This window comes from Hyla sarda, chromosome 4, assembly GCF_029499605.1.
Source record: "Hyla sarda isolate aHylSar1 chromosome 4, aHylSar1.hap1, whole genome shotgun sequence".
Taxonomy (NCBI): domain Eukaryota; kingdom Metazoa; phylum Chordata; class Amphibia; order Anura; family Hylidae; genus Hyla; species Hyla sarda.
In genome coordinates, this window is record NC_079192.1 from 394,836,028 (window position 1) to 394,847,172 (window position 11,145).

General features: G+C 44.7%; 1 pseudogene; it reads right to left on the bottom strand.

Annotated features, from left to right (window-relative positions):
• Window positions 1–10,817: 10,817 nt before the first annotated feature.
• LOC130267817 (U2 spliceosomal RNA) lies at window positions 10,818–10,908 on the bottom strand (annotated as a pseudogene).
• Window positions 10,909–11,145: the final 237 nt, after the last annotated feature.

An 11,145-nucleotide genomic window follows, 5' to 3' on the forward strand; every position in this document is an offset into this window, starting at 1 on the left:
CATTCATTAGTCTTTTTTGCGCCCCAAGTGATAGGGACATCATCCTTTCTAGGTATCAGATGACATAGCCGGACATATAAATAAAAAATATAGCATTTGGTTTTAAAAAGATATCCGGTGCCATCTGGACACGGAAGGAAGTACAGATCAAAGTGTCTCATAAAATGTCACTCGATATATGCGAGGTCTAGTCAGTTTGACTTCTTTAAATATAGGAACGTGGGAATAAGACGGGTAAAGTATGACAGTCCTGCACTGCTCCATGTAGCACAAGTCTAAAGGGTCTTCTCTCATCCACCATTGGCAGAATAACATTGTTTGCTCCTCTGCCACCTCCATGTATGAGGATCAGCATAGGCATGATGTCCTGTTGTAATTATATTTTTTACCTGAAAAAAAACACCACATAAAGCTGCCACCTCATTTTGCGCTCCCAAGATGCAGTTTTTGTGGCATTTTTTCCAAACTAGGCTATGGAAATCCGCTGAAATATTCTGCACGGAAATTTCGCTGCAGCAGAGTCTCATTGATCTCAATGGGATTCTGCTTCACTGTTCACATCACAGGATTTCTGCAGCAGATGTTTCACATTGCAGAAATCACGATTCTTTTGTCCGCAGAATCATTGAACCATTCAATGCATCTGCGGATTCCACTCATTAATGCGTAGTTATCTATTAAGGTGGCGCATTTTTAATCAGTCCTAGTGTGGCCAAATAAAGCAAATGAGCAGAATGTCCACCCATATTTTTCTGGCGGACATTTCACCCATTTTCCACCTTAGTGGGGTTCCCTATAGGTATTTTTACTTTGGCATTTTATCCACTGTTTTTTTTTAATTTTTATTACAAGTCATGTGAGTCATCCAGAGTCATTCATGTGAATCATTATGCAACTTAAAGGGGTACTCCACCCCTAACATCTTATCCCCTATCAAAAGATTCACTGCAACGTTCTGAACTTTCCATAGCAACTGATTCAAGTGCACATCGTGTTTTTTTTATGCCCCCTATAAAAAAATAATTACAGTCGTCTGAATAAATAAATACTGTCTTGCTAGGGCACACTCCTCCAGTTTTACTTTGTTTGTTGCCAGCGCAATGAAAAGGAAAACTGCTTAAAGATGGGTATCTGTAACAACATGAGCGAATTTTGGAAAAAATCGATTTGGCCGATTCTACTAATTTTTCACAAAAATTTGTTTCGGTCCGAATTTATTTGCAGCGAATCGCTATTAAAAATGGCTATTTCTGTCCTACAGAGAGCCTAAATAGGGGTGTAAAACACTTTGCCTTGCTGTAACACGCATAGGAAGTGTGCTGTGTTAGGGAAATAATACTGTTATTCAGTGTGACATGCAGATCAGAGGCATTGCTATTAGAATCACTGTCGCAAAGCGGCACAATGGAGTCTGGAGGTGGCATCAGTATGAGGAGACAATATAGTGGCTGAATGGCACAGCGTGGAGGTGTTGGCAGCATGAGGACACCATATAGTGGCTAAATGACACAGCGTGGAGGTGTTGGGAGCATGAGGACACCATATAGTGGCTGAATGACACAGCATGGAGGTGTTGGCAGCATGAGGAGACCATATAGTGGCTGAATGACACAGTGTGGAGGTGACGGCAGCATGAGGAGACCATATATTGGCTGAATGACCCCGCATGGAGGTGGTGACAGCATGAGGAGACCATATAGTGGCTGAATGACACATCTTGGAGGTGTTGGCAGCATGAGGAGACCATATAGTGGCTGAATGACACAGCGTGGAGGTGTTGGCAGCATGAGGAGACCATATAGTGGCTGAATGACACAGCCTAGAGTTGGCGGCAGCATGAGGAGACCACATAGTGGCTGAATGACACAGCCTGGAGTTGGCGGCAGCATATAGCGGCTAAATGACACAGCCTGGAGTTTGTGGCAGCATGAAGAGACCATATAATGGCTGAATGACACAGCCTGGAGTTGGTGGCCACATGAGGAGACCATATAGTGGCTGAATGACACAGCCTGGAGGTGACGGCAGCATAAGGAGAACATATAGTGGCTGAATAACACAGCCTGGAGGTGGCGGAAGCATGAGGAGACCATATAGTGGCTGAATAACACAGCCTGGAGGTGGCAGCAGCATGAGGAGAACATATGGTGGCAGTATGAGACAGCTTGGAGCTGGCATCAACAAGAGGAGAACATATAGTGGCAGAATGAGACAGCCTGGAGGTGGAATCAGCATGAGGAGAACATATGGTGGCATAATGAGACAGCCTGGAGGTGGCATCAGCACGAGAACATATGGTGGCAGAATGAGACAGCCTGGAGGTGGCAGCAGCAGCATCAGGAGTCCTGAAAGTGACCCGGGGACAGAGTGGTGCAGTGGGTGGCAATACCTGTACCCGGTGACAAAGGTGGGTGAAAAAAGGAGAACTTGGCATCAGATGTGTGGCATCAGGTGGGTGGCAGGATCAGAATTGTAGCTGAGACAGGTAGGCAGAAGAAAATGTTTTTTATTTTTTATTTTAGTGTGCACGTAAGTATTGAGGGTGTGCATTACGTAAAACTTAACTTTTAATAATATGGACCCAAATTATTATTTTTTTAAATCAAACAAAATTAAAGTTGTGCAAAAAACACCATGTGCCACCTACACCACCAAGTATTGATGTGATGTAAAGACCTCTAAATGGTGGAAGGGAACAACGTATGGTCCAACGTATGGTCCAGGAGTCCGGACTGAAAGGAAGTGAACACTCAGTGTCAGCCAGAAGGAAGAGGAGCTCATCCACGCTACAGGGAAGGGGAGGAACTCGGGAGGTGACCAGGAGTGCTGCAGCCGCCTGAGGCTCTCTATAGAGCGCTCAGGTGGCTGCAGCCTTATAGGAAGCACAACAAACACAGGCTCTGCTTGGCACCCCGGGCCAGCTCGGGGCCCCAATCAATTGCTTGGTTTGCCTGTCCTTTAGCGATGGGGCTGGTGACTGTAGACTCAGACTGCTGATGATGGAGCTGGTACTGCTCCTGCCACCCCACCCCTCCCCAGCAGCCATGGCAGAGGAAGGTGAGCGCAGAGGCCCCCCCCCCTAGTCAGACCTACGAGAGGATGGACGATGGCGTCGATAGTAGGTCAGTTTATCTTCCCTCTCAGTAAGTGTAAAAAAGGCCCCCATTTTATGCCGGTAGTGAGGGTCCAATAAGGTGTAGAGCCAGAAGTCATCCCACTGCCGAATGGTGACAATTCAGTGGTCACTACGCAAGCAAGTGAGCATGCATCGTGCCATTTGTGCACGTGACTCGGAGGGACTCCCTGCCTCCATCTCCACTGCATACTGCCATGGTGTGTTTGTGTCCTGTGTCTCGACTTCCTCATACCCTCTAGCTCATCTGGCTGCTCCTGCTCCTCCTCTCCTGTCAGATGACTAGAAAAACCACCCATCTCATGAAATCTAAACTGTGCTCCATGTGCCCCTCCCCCTCCTCCTCCAGTTCAGCCCCCACAGGGCTCATGTGGCCATGAGATGTAGGCGCCATGTCTCAAGTGCTCTGACCAGCCAATGTTTCCAACACGTGTTTTAAGAAATGAAGCGGCATTATCTGTCCAAGTTGCTGTTGCGGCTGTGCAGGAACTATGTTCACCCAGTGGGCCGTAAAGAACACGTATTGTCCCTGACCATAGTTACAGCTCCACACATCGGCGCTGCTGTGCACTTTGATACACACTGACAGGCTCAAGGACTGGCCCACCTTCTCTTCCACAAAATTGTGCAGGACTGGTACTGCCTTCTTTGCAAAGAAATGACGGCTTGGGACTCTCCACCTCGGCACAAGCCATCAATTCTCCGAAAGGTGCACAGTTCACCACTTGAAAAGGGATGGACTGCAGCACCAGCAACTTAGACAGGAGCACATTCAGCTTCTGCACTGTTGGATGAGTGGGCGCATACTGTTGTCTCTTGGACATGGCTTTGCCGATGGATTGCTGGCAGAATGACTGACTCAAATTAGGAGGAGCAGAAGCGACAGAAGGAGGGTTTGACATACAGCTCCCTTCGGCTGAGGTGGTGGAGCTGTGGCTGGCTAAAACAGGGAGTGGCGTGCCACTGGGTGATGCAGCAGGCTGGACCACTACATCGGAGCCACAGTTCTCCCAGGCCGCTTTATGGTGATGCTGCATATGTTGACACAAGGCCATGGTGCCAACATTGGGACCCTGGCCATGCTTCACCGTCTGCCGACATATCTTGCATGTGGCCAGGTTAACATCCTCCGAATGCTTGATGAAAAACTGCCACACTGACGAGTAGCTGATTTTCCCACCAACAGTCCGCACTAATTGACTGCTACTGCCGCCGTATCCAGGAACCCCTGTTTCACTATGTCCTGGGAAGGTAGGCTGCTGCAAAGCAGGTGGTCTTTCCTGGGCACGTTTGGCTCCAGACTTTCCACCATGCTGACTGCCAACCATGCTACCGCCTTGCTGGCACAGCTGCTGCCTCACGGGCAACCTGCAACCATTTTCTCCTGATGATGAAGCCCCTTTTGCATCCGGCTCCCAAGTGCGATCGGCTTCATCATCATCGAGTTGTGTCTGCACGTCACCGATGTCCTCCTCCTAGTCGCAACACCACCCCTCAGCCACTTTCCTCATCACTACTTGCCCTCCTAGCGGAAAAAGCGGCGGATGTCTCCTCCACTTCTTGGCTGGGCAGTAGCTGCTGACTGTCTTCTAGTAGATCGTCCTCAGTGAATAGTGGAGCCAAACCCACAGCATAAGACACTTCTGTAGGAGAGGGAACAGCATAGGACAGAGGCAATGGTAGGACAGGGACTGAGGAGCCCACCGACTGTTGACTGGGAGTGTCAGATGTGACTTGTGATGAAGTGGATGACTGTGTTAACCAATCGATGACGGCAGACGGCTGGTCAAGACACGACCGCTAGCTGATACTGCCACTCGCCCCTAGTCTGCTGTGACCTCTGCCTGATTAATTTAGGCCTCTGCCACTACTCTGTGCATGTCCTGGCACTTCTCTGCCTGACACATTTAGAGCGTATATGAGGGGAGTACAATATGCTCCACTACGCTTAAAACAGTACTTGTCTATAACACCAGCAGGTGTGTACTTTTGCCTGGCCGTTCACAGTATCTAGGCCCTTAAAACTTTAACGGGAACAAAATTGTAGACCTCTTAGATGTATGTACAGGTTACACTTAATAGAGGACAATGAGGGACATTTATCAATGTTTGCTTATGTATTCTTTTTTTTTTTTTTAGTAATTTTTTCCTTACTTTTTTTTTTGCTTATGTGTGACTTATTTATCAACTGGTTTCAGCCTGTTGATAATTTTCTTTCACGTAAGCAATTTTTCCTTTTTTACTTTGGTAGTAGCTTTTTCTGCTCCATGTTTGAGCTGGAGTAAATTTAGTCAATTTTTAACCTTGTTGCGACTTTTTTTGCGCAGTTGCGACTGTCACAGTTGATAAATACCTGACTAAAGCAAATCCATTTTGAAAAATTGACTACGTAAGCAAGTTTGAATTTTCTTGCTTTTCTTGTTCTTAATGCAAATTGTCGCACGAAAACACACGTAGTCGCAGTTGCGACAATTTTCCGACAATTATAGTAAAGAAAACCTGACTAAACCCATTGATAAATGTCCATCAATATGCTTTTAGTGCTCTGCTTACCCTAACTGGCTGGCTACTATTAGCTTTTCAGTTGTTGTACACACCAGTGCTGCAGCACACAGTCGCTGTGTACTATACTCTCTCAATCTCTCTCCCTTCCCTATCAGTGCTTCTAGGCTGGATTTGGGCTTGAGGTGAATCGCTGCTGTAAAAAAGCTTTTCTGTGCAACACACACTGCTCTCTGTCCCTCTCTCTCTGCAATAAAAGGCTGAAGTGACTGGCCGCATGATGGCTTCCGATTATATAGGAGAGATGTAAGGCGAACTTCGGAAGAGATGGGAATACCGGAGCTGACCAAGGAGAGGACAATAGAGCCAGGTGTGTAGCAAACAGATTTAATTCAATGCGACGTGTTTCACCGCGCTTGCGCGGTTTCATCAGGCATAACAAACACTTCTCAGGGAGGGATTTATATACACGCAGGTATTAACCCCTACCTGACAAAGTAGATTTTCACATCAAATATATACTCATAAAATACATTTAAACACTTAAAGTAAGCATATGTACTCATAAAATGCATCAAGGAAATATAATAATCAATAAACAATTAATAAAACAAAAAATTAAAACAAAAAATTATTATTATAGTAAAAAGACAAAATAAGAAAAAAAGGATAATAGAAAATAGGGGAAGGACAAGGCACACATACGGTAATGCATGGGACATAAAAAAAATATATATATGCGCATACATACACATGTATGTTAGCGCAACCCCTTCTGTATATGGTCAGGATATAACAAATAACAGATATATATATATATATGTATATATATATACATATGTATATAGACATATGTGCATATAGACGTACACGCACACGAACACATCCATATACATACATATAGGAACATAAATAAAATTAAACCAGGGATAATATTACTTATAATAATAATAATAATAGATAGAGGATCAAATAAAATAAAACTTTTTTACATAAATATATCTATAAAAATATATCACATGGAACAAAATAGTGCATAACAACAATCTTATACTGGAAAAAATCAGAACTACCCCAGTAGTCCGAACTGGCGTTACAGGATCTCTAATTATTGAAATAAAAAACGCTCAATGTGTACTACTACTTACTAATATTTAGCACTTAGTTAGATACTCCGGTGAAAAAAGGGGGGGGGGGGAGGGGAAATGGATCGTTGGTATACAATTGTGGAGGTGACCACATGAGAATATGGGATAACATGAGACCACTGGGGTAGTTCTGATTTTTTCCAGTATAAGATTGTTGTTATGCACTATTTTGTTCCATGTGATATATTTTTATAGATATATTTATGTAAAAAAGTTTTATTTTATTTGATCCTCTATCTATTATTATTATTATTAGTAGTAGTAGTAATATTATCCCTGGTTTAATTTTATTTATGCTCCTATTTGTATGTATATGGATGTGTTCGTGTGCGTGTACGTCTATATGCACATATGTCTATATACATATGTATATATATATATATATATATATATATATATATATATGTATGTATATATATATATATATATATATATATATATATCTGTTATTTGTTATATCCTGACCATATACAGAAGGGGTTGCGCTAACATACATGTGTATGTATGCGCATATATATATATTTTTTATGTCCCATGCATTATGTGTGCCTTGTCCTTCCCCTATTTTCTATTATCCTTTTTTTCTTATTTTGTCTTTTTACTATAATAATAATTTTTCGTTTTAATTTTTTGTTTTATTAATTGTTTATTAATTATTATATTTCCTTGATGCATTTTATGAGTACATATGCTTACTTTAAGTGTTTAAATGTATTTTATGAGTATATATTTGATGTGAAAATCTACTTTGTCAGGTAGGGGTTAATACCTGCGTGTATATAAATCCCTCCCTGAGAAGTGTTTGTTATGCCTGATGAAACCGCGCAAGCGCGGTGAAACGCGTCGCATTGGATTAAATCTGTTCGCTACACACCTGGCTCTATTGTCCTCTCCTTGGTCAGCGCCGGTATTCCCATCTCTTCCGAAGTTCGCCTTACATCTCTCCGCTATCTCTGGGAAGGCTGCAGACCGGGATCATTATATCAAACGCACATCTTGGTTGTGTGGGAGTGCACACAACCTGGCAGGGTGAGCCTTCACTTTTTCCCTCCCCTCCCACACACCTGTGATCCCGTTGGTTCTTCACAAGGGAGCGCCTGTTTTTCTCTTTGCTTTACAGATCCGATTATATAGGGCTGTGACATCACAGAGGTGACTGGCTGCTGATAGGCTGCATGTGATTCAGGCTCATCTCGCCTACCCTTGTTCCTGCCTTCCCAGGACTCCTTGCCCCATGTCCTCACATGTGGATCCGCCATTTTAGATGCCCTGGAGCCTGGACCGCACTAAATGGAGTTTAATGAAGCGATTCACACGATACCATAGCGGCGATATTCACATGTGTGGGGTCCCGGTACCGTATTGCGACTGCACCTAGTGTAGAGGTCCCCAAAGTCAGAGTAACTACGTTCAGATAGGGTTCCTCAGGTGGGACAGCCCCTAGTCGCCTCTCTTTAAGTCTAACTTTGATGTTAATAAATGTATATATAAATAATTGTTTTTATATTGCATAGAAATGTATAGTACTTACCTTGTTCAGCGTCGCAGGACCTTCGGTCATGTGACCATGCTAGTAACCTCTATGGTTTGTTGCAGGACCTTAGGAGTTCCTTGGGTCATGTGTTACCCACAAATCTCTGTAATGGTGATTGACATCCGTATGGACCAATTAGCATTAGTCCAGCCCCTGCCCATATAAGGGAGCTGCGTCCAATTATCTCTCTCTTGGGTTGCTGCTCTCGTGGATGCCGGACTAACAGGACAGATCTATGCAACTTTCAAAGACACGTTAGGCCTCAAAACCTATGACCTCAGCAGAACCAAAAATTGTGAGTTCTACTCCAATTCCTGCTAATGCTAGCGTGACTACTGGAGCACAACTAATTCTCCTAAATCCAGTGGAACAGCGCAATAGACTAAAAGACTCTTAAAGCTAAAGACCCAACCATTGTCAATCTCCAAAGGAAGCTGTTATTATGCTAAGAGACTGTTATGTTAATGAAGTGTACAGAAAATCTTCAGTAAAAGTTAACGCTGTTTACAGAAGCTCACCGGTTGTGGACAATCCATTATTATCTACCCCAAACCTATTATCATCTACCTCCCTATCGTTCCTGGGAAGGGCGGCAGTAGAAAAGCTTTCTAGAGGAGCCCCCACCCTGGTGTCACGAATAGCAAGGGTTAACAAGCACCCTTTAATACCCGCACAGCTACATTCCCCATATCCTACATCCCCCAGGCTATCACACATTCATTGTGAATCAAATTTTTCCTGAAATTCGGAATGAATTTGGATTTGTCAGATTCGATTAGCTTATCCCTAATAATAACAAAGTGTACAGTGATAATATACAAATCCTGTAGAAAAATGCAGTAAAGTGAAAAAGTCTAATTAGACCGCGCTGTAATGGCCGTGTTTCCCGTATTCCTGGGACCGTCTGTGATTATTTACAGAATTTACTTATTATGGTTTCCATGGTAACACATTTCAACTCCAGACAGGCATGGGCTTGTGGGGAAGTCTTGTAGGCCTCAGCTTGCACTGGCAGCCTGTATCAGAAATACTCCCAATGTTTCAGATGCTAAACAGAGGGAACATATGGTCGACTATACATGAAACATAACATGGAGCTCCTGGGCTCCCATACAAAATTTGTAATTTGCCTCTTCCCCCCCACAGACCATGTGTGATCCAGGCTGGCTTCACACATTGGTCAGAAACAGAAGTGGGTCCAAAATTCTGAATATTTCTTATATAGTGGACTGTGGACCTCGCTGTTGGCTGTCCTGGCATACTGGGAGTTGTAGTTTCACAACAGCTGGAGGCCCACAATTTGGTGACCACTGCCTTATAGTTCTCTCTGTGTCAGTTCCACTCCCAATTTTGGATAACAGTACTATGTGTGAACAGAACCTAATGATGCTGGTGTCTTCTAACCTGGCAGAAGGGCTTTTGGGCACACTCAGCTACACCTGTACTTTCACGTACTCCGATCAGTCATAACATTAAAGCATAACTCTAGCTTTACTCCCCTGCCTGTTCCGCAAAGTTTGCAGTGGAAAGACGCAGTGATCGTACTACGCATGGCAATTTCCGTGCACAAGTTCTGTTAATAAGAAAAGCACGGAACTCGCTTGTCAAACTACGGTTACTTAGGCAAGCCAACCACCTGCCGAATTTTGCAGAATGGGCAGAAGAACAAGGCTGGAGTTACGCTTCAAAACTTTCTGCCTAATATTTTATTAACCCCTTAATTTTTTTTTGTTTTTTTTTATCTAAGAGCTGAGGAACGTGCTCTTGAATCACCCAAAGTGCAATAAAAAGTGCAAATGTGTTACAAACGTGCACAAAGGATGCGGTCCATCGCAAGCCCTTCTCCAACAAACCTTACCACCGGACCAAAAGGTACCTGCGAGGTTCCAGGTTCAATGTCCCTTTTCGCCAAAGCTACTAAGGGACCACAAATGCTCCCGGCATCCCCCTTGCCGTTAGCCAAGGTATCTGCCCGCAGAGCCGATAATGGTCGGTACCCTGCCAAAGCAGGAGTACCCGGGGTGTTTGCAGGGAGTTGCGGAACCTAATGGCCACACACACCTCCCCTAGACCACCAGGAGGGACACCCAGAAGGGCTACCACATCCTGACAAATCCTGTGGACACACAACATGCAAAAAGTGACACAGTGAGAAAAAAATAAATTAATAAGTGAATGTGTGCAGATGTACTGCCCGGACATCTGGCCGGATCTATAAAAATTTCTCTGATCCTAACCAGAAGGCCGGGAATCAAGAGGTGAGTGCCACAAAGGTGAAGAGATCATGGTGCCCATGCTTCCAATCAGTGAGCCTATTCTCCCAGTGAGTTTCGGCACCTCGGGGTCACCACTCCCCGAGGCACTAAAGTACCTCGGCTCTAGACCCTCTCAGCCTCATGGCGAGACCCGGAGGAAACAGGTCACATTGGGGCAGTCGTCGAGCTGATTCCTCAGAACCAGCCCCGGAACACTTGCTCCCTACCATGCAGCACTCATCCCCAAGAGCTCCACACTGGCGTCGCCTGCCACGGGTATGAAACTGATAAGAACAGATACTACACTTGATCTTAGCCAAAAGGCCGAGAAGCCGTCATGCCCCCTCCCAAAGACTTGCATTGAGAGGGCGTAGCTGTGATGTCACGAGTGGGGCGTGACCGTGATGTCACGAGCTTCCGGCGCTGCACCCGACACTCTAAACGAACAAGCCAGGTGCAGCAAAGAGATCACGGGGGTCATCAGCAGTGGGAACCCCCGCGATCAGACATCTTATCCCCTATCCTTTGGATAGGGGATAAGATGTCTAGGGGGCGGAGTACCCCTTTAAAGCA